The sequence below is a fragment of the Adiantum capillus-veneris genome, chromosome 22, assembly GCF_014529385.1.
Source record: "Adiantum capillus-veneris isolate H3 chromosome 22, ASM1452938v2, whole genome shotgun sequence".
NCBI classification, from domain to species: Eukaryota; Viridiplantae; Streptophyta; class Polypodiopsida; order Polypodiales; family Pteridaceae; genus Adiantum; species Adiantum capillus-veneris.
In genome coordinates this window covers 106,603,660-106,618,669 of record NC_140952.1, presented here as the reverse complement: position 1 = coordinate 106,618,669, position 15,010 = coordinate 106,603,660, and positions in this window count along the sequence as shown.

Here is a 15,010-nt window from a genome sequence, read left to right as displayed (position 1 = left end):
CAGCATATGGAACTTTAGACATATAGGCTATCTCCTCTTGTGTCTTTGGACACATATCCTTCATTAGTTAAAGTGACCAGCCAAAGGTGTAGAAACTGGTTTTGCATTTTGCATTGCAAACCTTCTTGATGTAATCCTCCTAAGATAGCTTTATTGTCTTCTTCATCCTGTCCCTTGATATTTTCATACCAAGTATCCTCTTTGCAGCACCTAAATCTTTCATTGAAAAAGATTTGGACAGCTCCTCTTTTAGGTCTTTGATGTCCTGCATGTTAGCACTTGCAATTAACATGTCATCAACATATTCCCATCTCCCAAATTCTTCGTGTAGACGTAGTGATCTGAGTTGCATCTTGTGAATCCATGATCCAACATCCATCGATCAAACTTCAAGTACCATTGTCTTGATGCTTGCTTTAAACCATACAAGCTCTTCTTTAATCTGCAAACCATTTTCTTCTTACCTTTTACTTCATACCCCTTTGGTTGAAGCATGTAGATTTCCTCCTCTAAGTCACCGTGAGGGAATGCCGTATTTACATCCCTTTGCTCGAGATTTAGATCATGAGTAGACACAAGGCTTAAGACAAGCCTAATTGAGTTCATTTTTACAACAGGAGAAAATATTTCATTGAAGTCAATATCTTTCTTTTGAGAAAAACCTTTTACCACAAGCCTAAACTTGTACCTTTTCTTCCCACCTTCTTCTTCGTTCACCTTGTACACCCATTTGTTTTGAAGTGCCTGCTTACCTTTAGGCAACTCAACCAACTCCCATGTTTGGTTGCGATGTAGTGAGTCCATCTCCACTTGCATGCTCTTCGTCCATTCTTCTTTGGATTCATGTTGCATAGCTTCTTCGTATGATTCCGGCTCTCCAAAATCTGAGATCAAGAGATGGTTGAAGGAAGGAACAAATCTTTCTGAAGGTCTACTTGATCTTGTAGATCTTCGGGGAATAGGTTGAGGCTCCTCATTTGGTTGACGTTGTTGCACATTGTCACCGTTTGCAGTCCTTGAGTCTTCACAGTCCTCAAGCTCCATGTACTCATCACCTGTTTCTTTTGTTTGATTTCTTTCCAAGTAATTTTTGTACATATTTTGTTCGTTAAAAATTACATCCCTACTCCTTAAGATTTTACCATCTTCAAGATTCCATAGGCGATACCCAAAGTCACCTTCTCCATAGCCAATGAAGAAACACTTTTTGGACTTTGCATCTAGCTTTGATCTTAGGCTTGTATCTATGTGCATGAAAGCCTCACACCCAAATACTTTGAGAAATGCATAATTCACCGGTTTACCTGTCCATGCCTCTTATGGAACTCCCCCATCCAATGCCGTTGAGGGTGACCGATTGATTAAGTACACATACGTACTTACAGCTTCCGCCCAAAGCTCAAGCGGTAGGCCTGCATGTAGCCGCATGCTTCGTGCTCGCTCCATGATTGTCCTGTTCATCCTTTCCGAAATCCCATTTTGTTGAGGTGTCCTTGGGGTTGTCCTTTGCCTGCGAATGCCATTGCTAGCACAAAAGCTTTCAGAAGCTTGGCTGCAATATTCACCTCCATTGTCGGATCTGAGGCATTTAACCTTGGTACCTGTTTCATTCTCCACAAAGGCTTTCCACCTTTGAAATATGGAAAACAAATCAGACTTATTCTTCATGACATAAACCCATGTTTTTCTAGTTGCATCATCTATGAATGTTACATAGTACACTGAGCCACCAAGTGATGGTGTACTTGTAGAACCCCAAACATCAGAATGAACCAATTCAAGTTTTTTATTTTTTCTTTCATTTCCTGATTTTTGAAATTTCACCCTCTTTTGTTTACCATAAACACAATCTTCACAGAACTGTAAGTCCACTTCTTTCAAACCTGGTAGAAGCTTCTTTGTTTGAAGGATTTGCATTCCTTTGGCACTCATATGCCCAAGCCGGTAGTGCCACACCGCACTGTTAACTTCTGTAGTTGCTGCACAAGTTGAAGGTTGCGTGCTAACAGTACACAAGTAAAGTGTACCGAACTTTTCTCCCTTGGCAAGCACCAAAGGTCCCTTTGAGATGTTCCACTGTTTGTTTCCAAATGCATTGTTGTGACCGTCATCGTCCAATTGTCCTGTAGAGATCAAATTTTTGCGAAGAGAAGGAACATGCCTAACATCTTTAAGCTTCCATTCATTTCCGTTAGCAATTTTGACAGAAACTCTACCTTTTCCGACAATCTCACAAGCTTCATCATCTCCCGAGTATACATACCCAAATTTACCTTTGGTGTAGTCTTGGAAATGTTGCTTGTGTGGTGTCGCATGGAATGAAGCCCCGGAATCTACTATCCAGGAATTAGACACATTGTCTAATGAGATAATTAGAGCATCTTGCTCCACTTTACCTACCACATTGGCCTCCGATGTTGGCTTGTTGTCTTGAGACTCAGTCTCCCTCTTCTTCTTAGACCAACAATCCTTCTTGACGTGGCCCTTCTTGCCACAGTTCCAACATTCAAGAATTGACTTTGTGCGTGACTTGCTCCGCCCTGAGCGATCACGACCCTTTTGGTTTTTGAACCTCTCCTTAGGCCTTCCTCTTGTTTCCACTGACAGTGCAGCACTTGATGATTCTCCTGTGCTTCTTCTTCGTATTTCCTCGCTTAGGAGAACACCCACAACATCATCAAACTTAAGAGTATTTGTACTAGAGATAGAACTACTTACAGCCATCACAAGGCTATCCCAACTATCCGGTAGAGATGATAGTATAAGGAGAGCTTGCACTTCATCATCAAAATTGATTTTCACCGATCAAAGTTGACTTATGTTTGTGTTAAAGTCATTTAGGTGTTCTGCAACTGAACCATTCTCTCCCATCTTTAGATTGAACAAGCACTTCATAAGAAATACCTTATTGGATGCTGATGGTTTCTCGTAGAAATCGTCAAGTGACTTCATCAAGTCCTTCGTGGTCTTCATCTCTGAAACATTGAAGGCCCCCATTGATGCCAAGCTTAACCGGATTGTTCCCAGGGCCTTTCGATCAAGGACAATCCATGCTTCATCTTCCATCGTTGCGGGCTTCTTTGCAAGACCGCCTAGTGGCAAATAGAGGTCCTTCTGGTAGAGGTAGTCTTCAATCTGCATCTTCCAATGTTGGTAGTTTTTGCCGTTGAACTTCTCAATCTTGAGCTTCCCTTCCTCCGCCATAACTCCCACTCAATTCAAGGAATCCTTTCCTTGAGATAATTTAGCTACGAGCAAACCTTGCTCTGATACCAGTTGTTAGGAAATAAGACGTAGCTAAATAGATAATTGAGTAGATTACTTAATGGAGAGAGACCAATTTACATACACGAGATTATAGAGTAGAGAGAGAGAGAGAGAGAGAGAGAGAGAGAGAGAGAGAGAGAGAGAGAGAGTACACACGATATACGTGGTTCACCCAATGTGGGCTATGTCCACGAAAAAGCAGCCACTCAATGGCTTTAGTACTTCAAAACAAGAAGTAGTTTACAAAGGGATTATACCCTTAATGGAGCTCCTGCCTTGCTTCAGTCTCACCACCTCACACTCACCTTGTTGCATCAACTTTACACTCTGAAATGTGTGTGGAAATGGCCTCCTTTTATAGGCCAAAAGGGTTGCCCTCTCTTATAAGAGGCAGCCATGTGTATCCGCCCTTGTGTGAATAAGTCCAAATCGGACCCTCCAATCCGCCCATGCGTGGCCGCCCTTGTGTAGACAAATCTGCTTTTGAATTCGGCCACCGGCCATTGACTTCTTCCGACCACCGGCCACCGGCCATTGACTACCGGCCAACCGACCGCTTTCCGGCCGCTATCCGGCCATAATATTTCGACGAAGCGAAAAAAAAATCTCGTGGGCTTCCGCCCCCGAGGCCCCTTAAGTTGCCCGTAATTCTTGGCCGTGAGCATTTTTGTTTCCGGTGAGTGATTTTCCTTCAGGCACGATGGCTTCTCCTCATAATGGGGGCCTTACAATGTGCGCTTTTACCACAGAAAATTACAAGGGATAAATGAGGTTCCATACTTATCAAAAGATGTGCAGGATCATGCATTGATCGCATTGTATGTGAAGTGCACTATTACTCCTCACATTCGTATAGCAAAATCTGCAAAACAAACTTGGGATATTCTAGCTTGTTAACCATTTACGGACACCCTATCACCTTTAACAAATGCCTTATCACACTTATTTGAATCATGGACCGGGCTTGTCGGTCCTATAGGTGCGTAGGTGAACACTGATGAGAGGCGCACCACTTATCGTATTTTTACAATATTTTTGCAATGACTGGCCACTGTGGGCGCCCATGTGTGAATGGATCAAATTCTTATAAAAGGTCCATTTTGACCTAAAATCCTCATTCTTTGAGGTGCATGCTAAAGAAGTGCTCTTGTCCTACCTCTATCTTCTTCTCCATCGTGTGCTCACGTGTGTGTGTGTGTGTGTATGTGTGTGTGTATGCTTGAGAGAGAGAGAGAGAGAGAGAGAGAGAGAGAGAGAGAGAGAGAGAGAGAGAGAGAGAGAGAGCATTGTGGCGGCATCGGCGGTTGAGCGTGCCGACGGTGGCTCCCTCTTCTTCACATCACAAGATCCTTCACGACGAAAAGCATTGAGCGGTGAGTTACACACCATATCCCAATTGAGCTTGCTAGGATAGTCTAGCTATGTGCTTGCAGATATTCGTGGCTCGTACCAGTGTTTGACAAGTTCCCAGTCTCCAGCACGTGTGGTAAAGCGCACATTTTTGGCACCACTGTTGGGGACTGCGTTGCACTAAGCTTAAGGAGCACTCAATGCTACCTCTTGAAGCCATGCTTTCATCTAATTTTGGTGTTTTTTGAGTTTGGATTAGGATCTGTTAGTGGTTGTAATGTGCAAGTTTTAGCAGGTTTGTTAGATCTGTTAGTGGTTGCAATGTGCAGGTTTTAGCAAATCTATTAGTTAGTGTAGATCTATGATGTGCATTAGACAGTGAGCAGGTTGAGTAGTCTGTGAGTGTGGAGTTTGCCGTGTTAGGCAGTGTGGGTGTAGTGCTAGTTAGTGTTAATTAGTACTGTTAACTGTAGGTAGCTTAGATAGAGCTACCAAGTGCAGCAGTGTGCACTTGTGAGGCAAGCTCTCTGCGTGAGCTCGACGCCCACGCAGTTGAACATTATCCACATAATTTTTTTTTGGAATTTTTAAAAAAAAAGAAAATAAATTTAAAAGGAAGGATCGGGATCATTCCTTGAGCCCGAGCCCGAGCCCGAGCCCGAGCCCAGGCCTCAGTCCTCAGTCTTATGATATAGTATAGATACAACTATATATATAAAGACTAGCCCCTCAAGTGAGGGGAGTGCATGTGAGACAAGTCCTTCAAGTCCTCTACCCTTCCCATCACACTTACCCCTTGAACTTACTATTTTTAGCCTTCTTCTCGATTAAAAAAAGATTGTTTTTAGGATTTTAAGGGCGTTAAGTAACCGAATCAAGGATTGTAAAGCACGACACGTCCTTCTAACTAGGACGCTTGTTTTGAGCTATCACACGCCATATTTCATGGCTTGGTTAGAAAAAAGGATCATTAAAATAAAAGTAAAAACTGAGAGTAAATTTGGGTTGCAAAACACCCAAAAAACTAGGTGAGCGGCCTTCATGGGCACTAACCAACACTTCTAGAGTGTTGAAGTCACATGCACTTACGCTTTGGTCATGTGCTAAAGGAAGATCATATAAAGAGTGTATCCGTTTACACGGGCACCCATTAATCCTCCACCTTAGGCTCTAGGCCCTCAGTGGGAATCCAAATGTAGTACCACTCTCGTACCACTTAGGACCCACATATTGCATCTAGTGACTCTTCCTCTGACTACGATGTCATGGAAGGTTACCCAACGCCCAATCCCAATAGTTCAAGCCAAGACATGCATTCCATAGACCCACGGTCCGGGCCGAGAATGCTTAGCCGCTTGAAAGAGACTTTTAGTAGAGCCTCTCGCTATGAACATGGAGTTAACAATGTAAATGAAGGGGGTGGGAAGTAAATTCACTGTTCATGACCAATGTAGACCCCATGCTCCTGGAGAGTGTGCATGTGAATTCTCCATAACTACACTCCCTGACTCTTCAGAGCTAATCCCCTTCGATGTTATATTACCTGATGGTAGAAACCTTGCGAAAGTGCAAGAGGTTGAGTGATATATCATTGCAGCTAGGGAAAAGGAAATCGAGAGCCTACACAAGGCAGAGCAATGAACAAAGTTGAAGGCAAAGGCCCCTATGTCAACATCCATGATAGTCGAGCAATCGAGTGCTCCTGAGTTACCAACCACTAAGGGTCAACCCATAGAGAGCCACATTGCATCTAGTTCAGAGGACGCCCCTAGCACCTCAATCCTAGATGGAGCATTTCTAAATGAAAACTGGGATATGAACTACAAACGGAGACTTTAACTGACATATAAATAGGTCACACATATCACGTGGGTTGGTTAGATGTCCTACAATCCACATCGGGTGCTACTAGCGTAGAGGATCAAGAGCAAAGAGTTTGTGATGTCATCCATAGGGTTATTGAACTGGAGAGTCGGAACAAAGGGATCCACTTTCCTTCAATGGGTCTCATGAGATTCTTGGATACATGTAAGTCTAAGCAACCAATGGAGAGTCCCTCGTTAAGTCGATGGATCCTTCATATGTTGTTTCGCTAGGGGTCTTAGTACAATCTGAGCCCACAAGCGATAACTTTACCTTTCCATGTTTAGCTCATCTTTCTCTTGATGACACCACAGCTTCCATGCCTACCCTAGTGATACGCATGACAAAAAACATGACATGGACCTCATTTATTAGTAAAGCACCACTACATGGTGACCCAATGCCTACAACGATACCTACAAGTGTGTATCAATCATATGCACCTATGGACCCTCGTGCTCATGTAGCTCCTACCCCTCCCATTGTTTCAACAACTTATGCTCCACAACCACAACATCCAAGCCCTTATTTAAATGAGACCATACCAGCTAGCATTAGCATGTCACATCCCACGTCTACTATGCCCAGGGCCACACATATGAACTTTGGGCCACCACATGGCACAACATCATACCCAACTTTGAACCCAAGGGCTTCCTATATGCCAAACCCAATGCCAACCCCTCATTCCACATGCTATTCCGAGAGTGCCTGGTCCCACTATGCCTGCTCACTTGGGTGACTTGGTAACATTCTCTCAAGCTATCGGTCGATCTATTGTTGAAAATATGTGTAGCATGACTAATAGAGAGCCTAGAGGTAAGATAGTACAAATAGGCAAGCTTAGACAAAAATTTAGTGGAGACGGGGATGTGAGGAAGCCTATTGAGTTATTTGAACAAATATATGATTACCTAGGAGAACACAATGACCTGCATAAGAGTAATGCTTTAAGACTGACCTTGAGTGGGAAGGCTCGGGATTGGTATAGGACCCTAAGGGTGGAAGAAAAAATGATTCACCCTACTCTTAGGAGACTATTCTTGAAAGAGTACATATGAGAGGGAGTACTTTGGCGTGTAGCATCTCATCTCCAAAAAGCCCAACGAGAGGAAGGAGAGTCCGTGAGAGACTTTATTAGTCGCTTGAAGCATTTGAATTCTCATCGTTGTAATCCAAATGAGCACTTCAATAATAACCAATTGCTTGATAGGTTCAATAGGGAACTGTGACATGATGATATCTACAATGGCCTAGTCATTAGAGGTATCACCACTTGGGAAGCACTCACCACTAATGAAATCCAATTGGAGGACAATTAAATGATTCAAGGAGAAAGAGTGTCTATTGAGCCTACATCTACTAGCTCACAAGCATCGGGGCATGAGCCAATGACTATAAAGCCTATTGCTAAAGAGCCAAAGATATCTGAGATGACTTTAACAAATCTCACCAAGGATGTTCAGGAAAGTCTTAGAGACAATCATGCTCCACAAAACAATCATATGTACCCAGGAAGGGAGCAATAATGGTGCTCAGTTTGCTATGGTCCACATAGTACCAGTGAATGCCCTACATTTAGAGTAAAATTTAAAGGGAATTTCAATGCTTGTGGGAGGTATGTTCATCAAGCTAAGGATTGCATAGTATTTAAATGTGCGATGGCCAATTGACCAACCTTACCATGGACGGACACACCGTGAGTGCCTACATTGATGTCGGTTCCACCTCTTGAACAACCATCACAACACATGGTCCCTAGGGCCCAAAATGCTGTTCAAATAACACCCTTACCACCTCCAATGCTAGGACCACACCATCACATCCAAGAATCATGTGAATCAAGTGGGTTGTGAGTCATCTCTTGCTTGTTTGAAAGGCTATGAGGAAGATATAGACCCTAATATTTCCTATTGGATTGATGCACTTGAAGAAAGTGCACAATACTAAATAGAGGACTATTGGAAACACGTCAAACATGTCTATCAAGTAGCCGCTCTTGCGCGGCAAGAGGCCAAAATATCAATTTCACTACCAAGAGATCACCGCTTCAATGCTACGAGTGTGGAGGTCCACATTGTGTAGCCGAGTGTTCTATTAGATTACAAAAGAATTCCACACTAATGCAAAACAATCAAGCAAGCACATCTACAATGCTGATACTCATGTGTAATCAATGTGTCATAGATCATTTGATTGCCCAATGTCCTAATAATCCAAATGCACCAAATATCATGCCATTGAACTTAATTGAGGATACTGAATAGCCATGTGCGCTTTGCTGCACATGTCAAAGGCTGGGAACTTGCCAGTGCACTATGTGCGAGCCTCGAAAGATTGCAAGCGCACAACTAGAGAGTCCTAGCAATATCAAGGAAAGAATGGTGTCTCACTCATCGCTCAATGCTTCCGTCATGAAGGATCCTGTGATGCAAAGAAGAAGGAGCCAACATCAATGCCGCGCTCAACCACCTCACTACCGTCGATGCTACCACAATGCTCATTTAAACTCTCTCTCTCTCTCTCTCTCTCTCTCTCTAGCATACACACACACATACACACATCAGTACACAAAGGATAAGGAGATAGAGATGGAGCAAGATAATTTCTTAGCGTACACCTCCAAGGTCAAATGGACCTTTTATAAGAGTTTGGCCCATTCACACATGGGTGCCCACAATGGTCGGTCATTGCAAAAATACTATAAAAATAAGATAAGTGGTGCGTCTCTCATCGACAATGACCTACACACCTATTGGACGGACAAGCCTAGTCCATGACTCAATCCAATAAATAATATGCGTCTGTTGAAGGTGATAGGGCGTCCGTGAGGGTTAACATGCCCTCTTCTTGATGTAGATTCCGCCCTCAAAAGCTATTGAGATGAAGCCCGTTCATCGAGGTGGAAGAGTATTCAAGATTGAATGTGTTAGCCTTCCTTATCAATGAAAAATCAACCAAAATTACAGTAATTGCATTCTCATATACAATTAAAAAGCATATGCAGTTGTAGGCATACAAATTGATTGGTAACAGAATATTAAACAATTTGTTAGCAGTAAAACATTAAACTGTAATATAATCAAACACATAATCCATTGTAAAGGTAAAAGAATAAACAAGTTTGGGGTCACTAATTTAATGGTCGAGAGGTCCTAGAGGTTAACTATTAATGCCATGGACAAGCTTAACAAAGTATTTCATGTTCGAGGGTGACTGGAGGCTATACCTAGAAGACCTTCTAGTTAAGCTACGATAAAAAGAATTTCTTTTTAAATCATCACTTAAATAACTCCCTTTGTCTGACCCCCCAAAGTTTTTCACACTGGTTCAATTTTGATGTGTGTGCTTATTTTGTATGCCTTGGGCTTTTTGATTTTCAAGGAAAAGCACCCACAGTGGAAACCTCTAGGGCTCTAGTACCATAGGCAATACATGTGAGTGAAGTACCAAATCAATTTGGTATTTCTCTTCCATCTTAAGATTTTACATTGTGGCACTTTTAATTTTTTTGTTTGTTTGTTTTCGAGCATTTCAATTTTGTAACTTTGGGGGGTCAAATGACATTGTTTCCCTCCCCAAGCTCATCACACTAGTAAACTCTCTGTATAATACTTAAGCTAAAGTTCAATAGGAACTAATCCCACTAGAAGGCCCTAGTACATCGCACACAATGCTGCCTAGATCGGAATAAGAACCTAAAGTAACCATTGATTATTAGCAAGGCATTCCCCATGGTATTAAGAGAAGATCTCTAACTCCTTACTTGGTCAAACTGCTTGATTCTGAAACCTAGACAAGGGATTATGATGGAAAATTATATAGAATCTAATGTTTAATCTAAGAAAATGTGCTGAATATTGTGCTACCAATCCATTTAAAGCAGACAAACATGGTTGCAAAAAAAGAATTTGACTCCCTGTATTTGAGCTTGGTGGAATAAAACGTTCTTCTTTGGTACCCAAACTAGCTCCGGATCAGGTGTATAGTGTTTTGTGATCTTTTCCTTCCCAGGATCTGCACTCGGCTTTATTGTTACAAGATTTGACTCACATGGGTGAGGTGACAGGTAAGAACACAATTTACGTTTTGGCACCCAAATTCGATCATTTCCTTGATAGTAGCCTTGGGATTCCAATAGTTGTTTATGAATCCAACACAACATTTTCTTGCATTTTTGGAGCGAGTGGGGCGTCTCTTACAAGGCTCTTGCTTTTTAGCATCAACAATGGTTGCTAAAGAAGCTTTAGGGACCCATTTGTATGTTTTCTTGGTTATATTAGGATGGGTCTTGTGTGTTTCAAGCTTTGTTCAACTACAAAAGTTGAAGCTTTAGAGAGTTGGGCTATAGGGACATATGCTTCAACCTCCTAGACATGCACTGTTTTGGTTATTATTTCCTCAGGAGGTAATATCTCAAAGACTATGGCTTGAGTGACAGGGCTAAGAGTTGGTTTTTGCATTGTGACACTCCCTGTCCCCTAAACAATAGTGCATTTTGTTGCTATCATCCACGTGCATCCTAGGTTTACGTTACCTTCCATAGTTCCAGTAGGCATGACCAAAAAGTCTTGAGCTACAACTTCGTTGTCATAAATGACAAAAGTGTGCCAGATTCCAAAAACAGCATTTTTTTTCTTGTTGACACCCTTGACTTGGATAGGACTCTCAGATAGAGATGGCTTTCCTAACTAACACCACACTCCATATGACAACAGATAAGGCGTTATATAGCACTTTCCCATAGGTGCTATTTAGTTCAATATGATATTGTAGAGGTGTGCAGAGTCCAATCAATCATCCTCTGTTTCAATGTGGAATGCATGTATAACTCCAAGGTTGGCCTCTCATTGGCGTCTTATGCGTTGATGTCTCTTCTTAGCCTCAGCTTGAGCTTCTTTCTTCTTCAATTCTATTTGTGCCTTGGATGCCTTTTTTTTATGGATGGCACGTAGCTCCTCTTGGCTTAAAGGATCATACTATCTTTTGAACTTGCTCCCATTGAGGAATCCAATGGTTTCAACTCCATTAAGAGTTTCCACACAAATGGTACCTTGTGGAGTGATTTTGCATACTCTATATGGTCCTTTTCTTGCATATTCAACATTTTCTTCTCGTTTTACACTCCATACATGTCATGCCAAGGGTAGGACTAGACGGGCACATTGCCCGAGCCATGCCCGTCTAGTCCTACTCTTGGCATGAACATGCAGTGAAGGGGTCTATATATGGAATAGGCCCGGGGCCTATATATAGGATGGTTGGGAGGTTATTCGCATGTCGGTCTACCCACTGGCCTTACAATACATAACGAATTTATCACCAACATTGATATCTTTGTTCTTTAGATGACGGTCAAACCATTTCTTTCTCCTATCTTTCTCCACAAGTGCATTTTGCACAGCCAATTGTCTTTCTTCATCTAGCCTCTCAAGGATATATAAGCGCTCAACTAAAGGGTTACTATCCCAACCTTCTTGTGAAGCTACTCGTAGACTAGGAATTACAAATTCCCATGGCATAACCGCTTCTTGGCCATATACCATTTTGAATGGTGTACAATTAATAGACACTTTGTAAGAAGTATGATAAGCCCATAGAGCTAATGTCAGCTTCAAATCCCAATATGTGCGATGAGATTCCACTGTTTTAGTCAAGATAGAAATTAAGGTCTTGTTAGTGCTCTCAGCTTGTCCATTTGCTTGTGGGTAATACAATGTAGACTTATGATGGGCTATCATGAAGTTTGTCGTGACTTCCTTTGTCACTCCATTTATAGAATGAGTACCATTGTCACTCACAAACTCAAAGGGACAACCAAATCGAGTAATAATGTTATCAAACAGAAACTTGGTAGTTGACCTTGCATCAGCCTTGTGTGTTGCCATGGCTTCCGCCCACTTTGTCACATAGTCAATGGCAACAATAATATATCGAGAGTGAGTGTTATGAGCTTCCAGACTAATTGGGCCTACAAAGTCCAAACCCCATTTTTCAAATGGCTGAGTCACTTTAAGAGGATGTAAGGGCATCTTATCCTTTTGTTTTGTGATCTTGTAACGTTTGCATTCATAACAATCTTTTGCAAAAAGTGATGCATCTTTGAATAAGGTAGGCCACCAATAGCTTGACTCTGCAACACCTTTCTAGCAATTAGCTCCCCTGAGAAATGTCCTTCGGCTATACCCATGTGGACTTCTTGCAGTATGTATAAATACTCATCCTCACAAGCACAACGTGTAAGAATATCGTCCTTCCCTAGCTTGTAGAGAGTTCTTGCAACGAGAGAATAAGGTTCACATTCTTTGAACACTTTTTGAGCTATATCCTTATGAAGCTCCTTGGGTGGAAAACCATTAACTAGAAAGTTCACAATCTTCTCACTCCATTTAGGCATGGTCTCGACTAGGAATAGGGAAATATCAAGCAATTCATCATTGACTCTAGTAGGAGCTTCACCATTGGGTATGCGAGACAAATGATCCACCATGACATGTCTTTTACCAGGTCTCACCACAACGGTAAAATCAAACTCAAGAAGAATTAACAACCATCGTGTAATTCTTCCCGTGGAACAAGGTTTAGTTACTAGATACAACAAAGCTTGATGATCCACATAGAAAACAAAATTGGTGGCAAGAAGGTAGTAGTGAAATTTCTTTACTGCATAAATCATAGCTAAACCTTCCCACTCTATAGTGGTATAGTTTCTCTCAGCATCATTCAATTGAGGACTTGCAGCAAAGCTAATGGGGTAGTCCAATTTATGTCCTCATGATTGAGCTAGAACACACCCAATAGCCAATGTTGATGCATTAATATGCACATGGAAAATTACATTCCAATCGGGCACTTGTAGAATGGGAGCACTTGTCAAGGTCTTTCTCAATGACTCATAGGCATGGTCACACTCCGCAGTCCAGTGGAACTCAACAAGAAGCTTGTATAAAGGACGAGCTATCTTGGGAAATTTTAAAATAAATCGTCGGTAAAAAACTCCTTTATAGTTTGTAGGTGGTGGCAAATTAGCAATGGCTTTGATTTTGCTCTCATATGTGGAAATCCCATTTTTAGACACTATATGTCCTAAAATGACTCCATGTTTAACCCAAAATTGGCATTTAAAAGGGTTTAAGGAGATGTGATACAATCTGCACTTGTCAAACACTTTTTGTAAACATGATAGATGTTCTTTCCAAGAAAAATAAACACAAGGTCATCTAAGAAAGCTTTGCAAAACTCCCTCAAATATTCTCTAAAAGCAGTGTTTATTAAACTTTGGAAGGTAGCAGGAGCATTGGTTAAGGCAAACGTCATAACACAAAAGGCGAACACTTCGAATTTGGTTATAAAAGACATTTTAGCTTGGTTCTCTAGTGTAACTGTGATTTGATTGTATTCAGAGTACCCATCTAAAAAGCTATAAGCTTCCTTTTCGGCAACTCTTTCAAGAACATGTTCTGAATATGGCAAGGGGTTGGTAATGGTCCCTCCTAGTGGCAGCATTGACCTTCTTGAGATCCACGCACACTCTGTGTTTCCCTTTTTTTTTTGGCACAATCACTATTGGAGACACCCATTCTGAGTGCTCAATAGGGCATATGAATCCGCATTTGACAAGCTTTTCAATCTCTTCTTGAACAATCTTTGCATACTTAGGATTCATTGGGTAGGGTTGTTGTTGGACTGCTTTAGTCATGCTATTCATGGGAATTGTGTGTTGCACCATGGAAGTTAGAAAACCTTTCATATCATGATATGTCCAAGCAAATATATCCTTGAATTCCATGAGAAGTTCTTTAAGTACATACTCCTCAGTCTTTGTTCGATCTTGGGCAATGAAAACATGTTTGGACTCTTCTGCTAAGTCTGCTAACTCTATTTCCTTAACTATTTCTAGACCATCATAGACTCCATTTCTTCCATCTATAGGTTTTCTCTGAGTCTTTGTATACACAACCTTACACTCCTTCATCGTGTAGGATTTGAAATGATCAAGTGCGGGGTGTAATTCTGTGGGGTCTTATTTTTCTATAGATTGTGATTTTGCTTCCACTTCCTTTTGTTGAGCTAACTCTCTATTTTGTCGTCCCCTTATGGTATGGCTCAAATTTGGATTCTCTGTAGCCTCTAGCTATGCAATGTCAATGGGTTGTGGACTATACCACATAACGCTTTGAAGGTATTCACCTCAGTTATCTACCAACTCATGATGAGCATCACATGCCCCTATTTAATTAAGCCATTTTGTGGTAGATTTCTTCTCATTTATTCTAGCACACACATTTTCTCAATATCGTCGCATCTTATATCTCTTACTCTTCTTGTCTAATTTTTGATTGCAACCTTTCTCCAATGAAGAGTCACTAGATGAATTTCTACTCGTGTTTTTTTCTCTCCCGGATAGGTTGTCATCTAGGGTACCACTGGGCCTTGAATGGTTTGTCCCCACATTTGTACTAAGATTTAACTCAGATTCTTCATCCTCATAGTCGATTTCAATTGATGATTCTGACTTCGAATTGTGTAG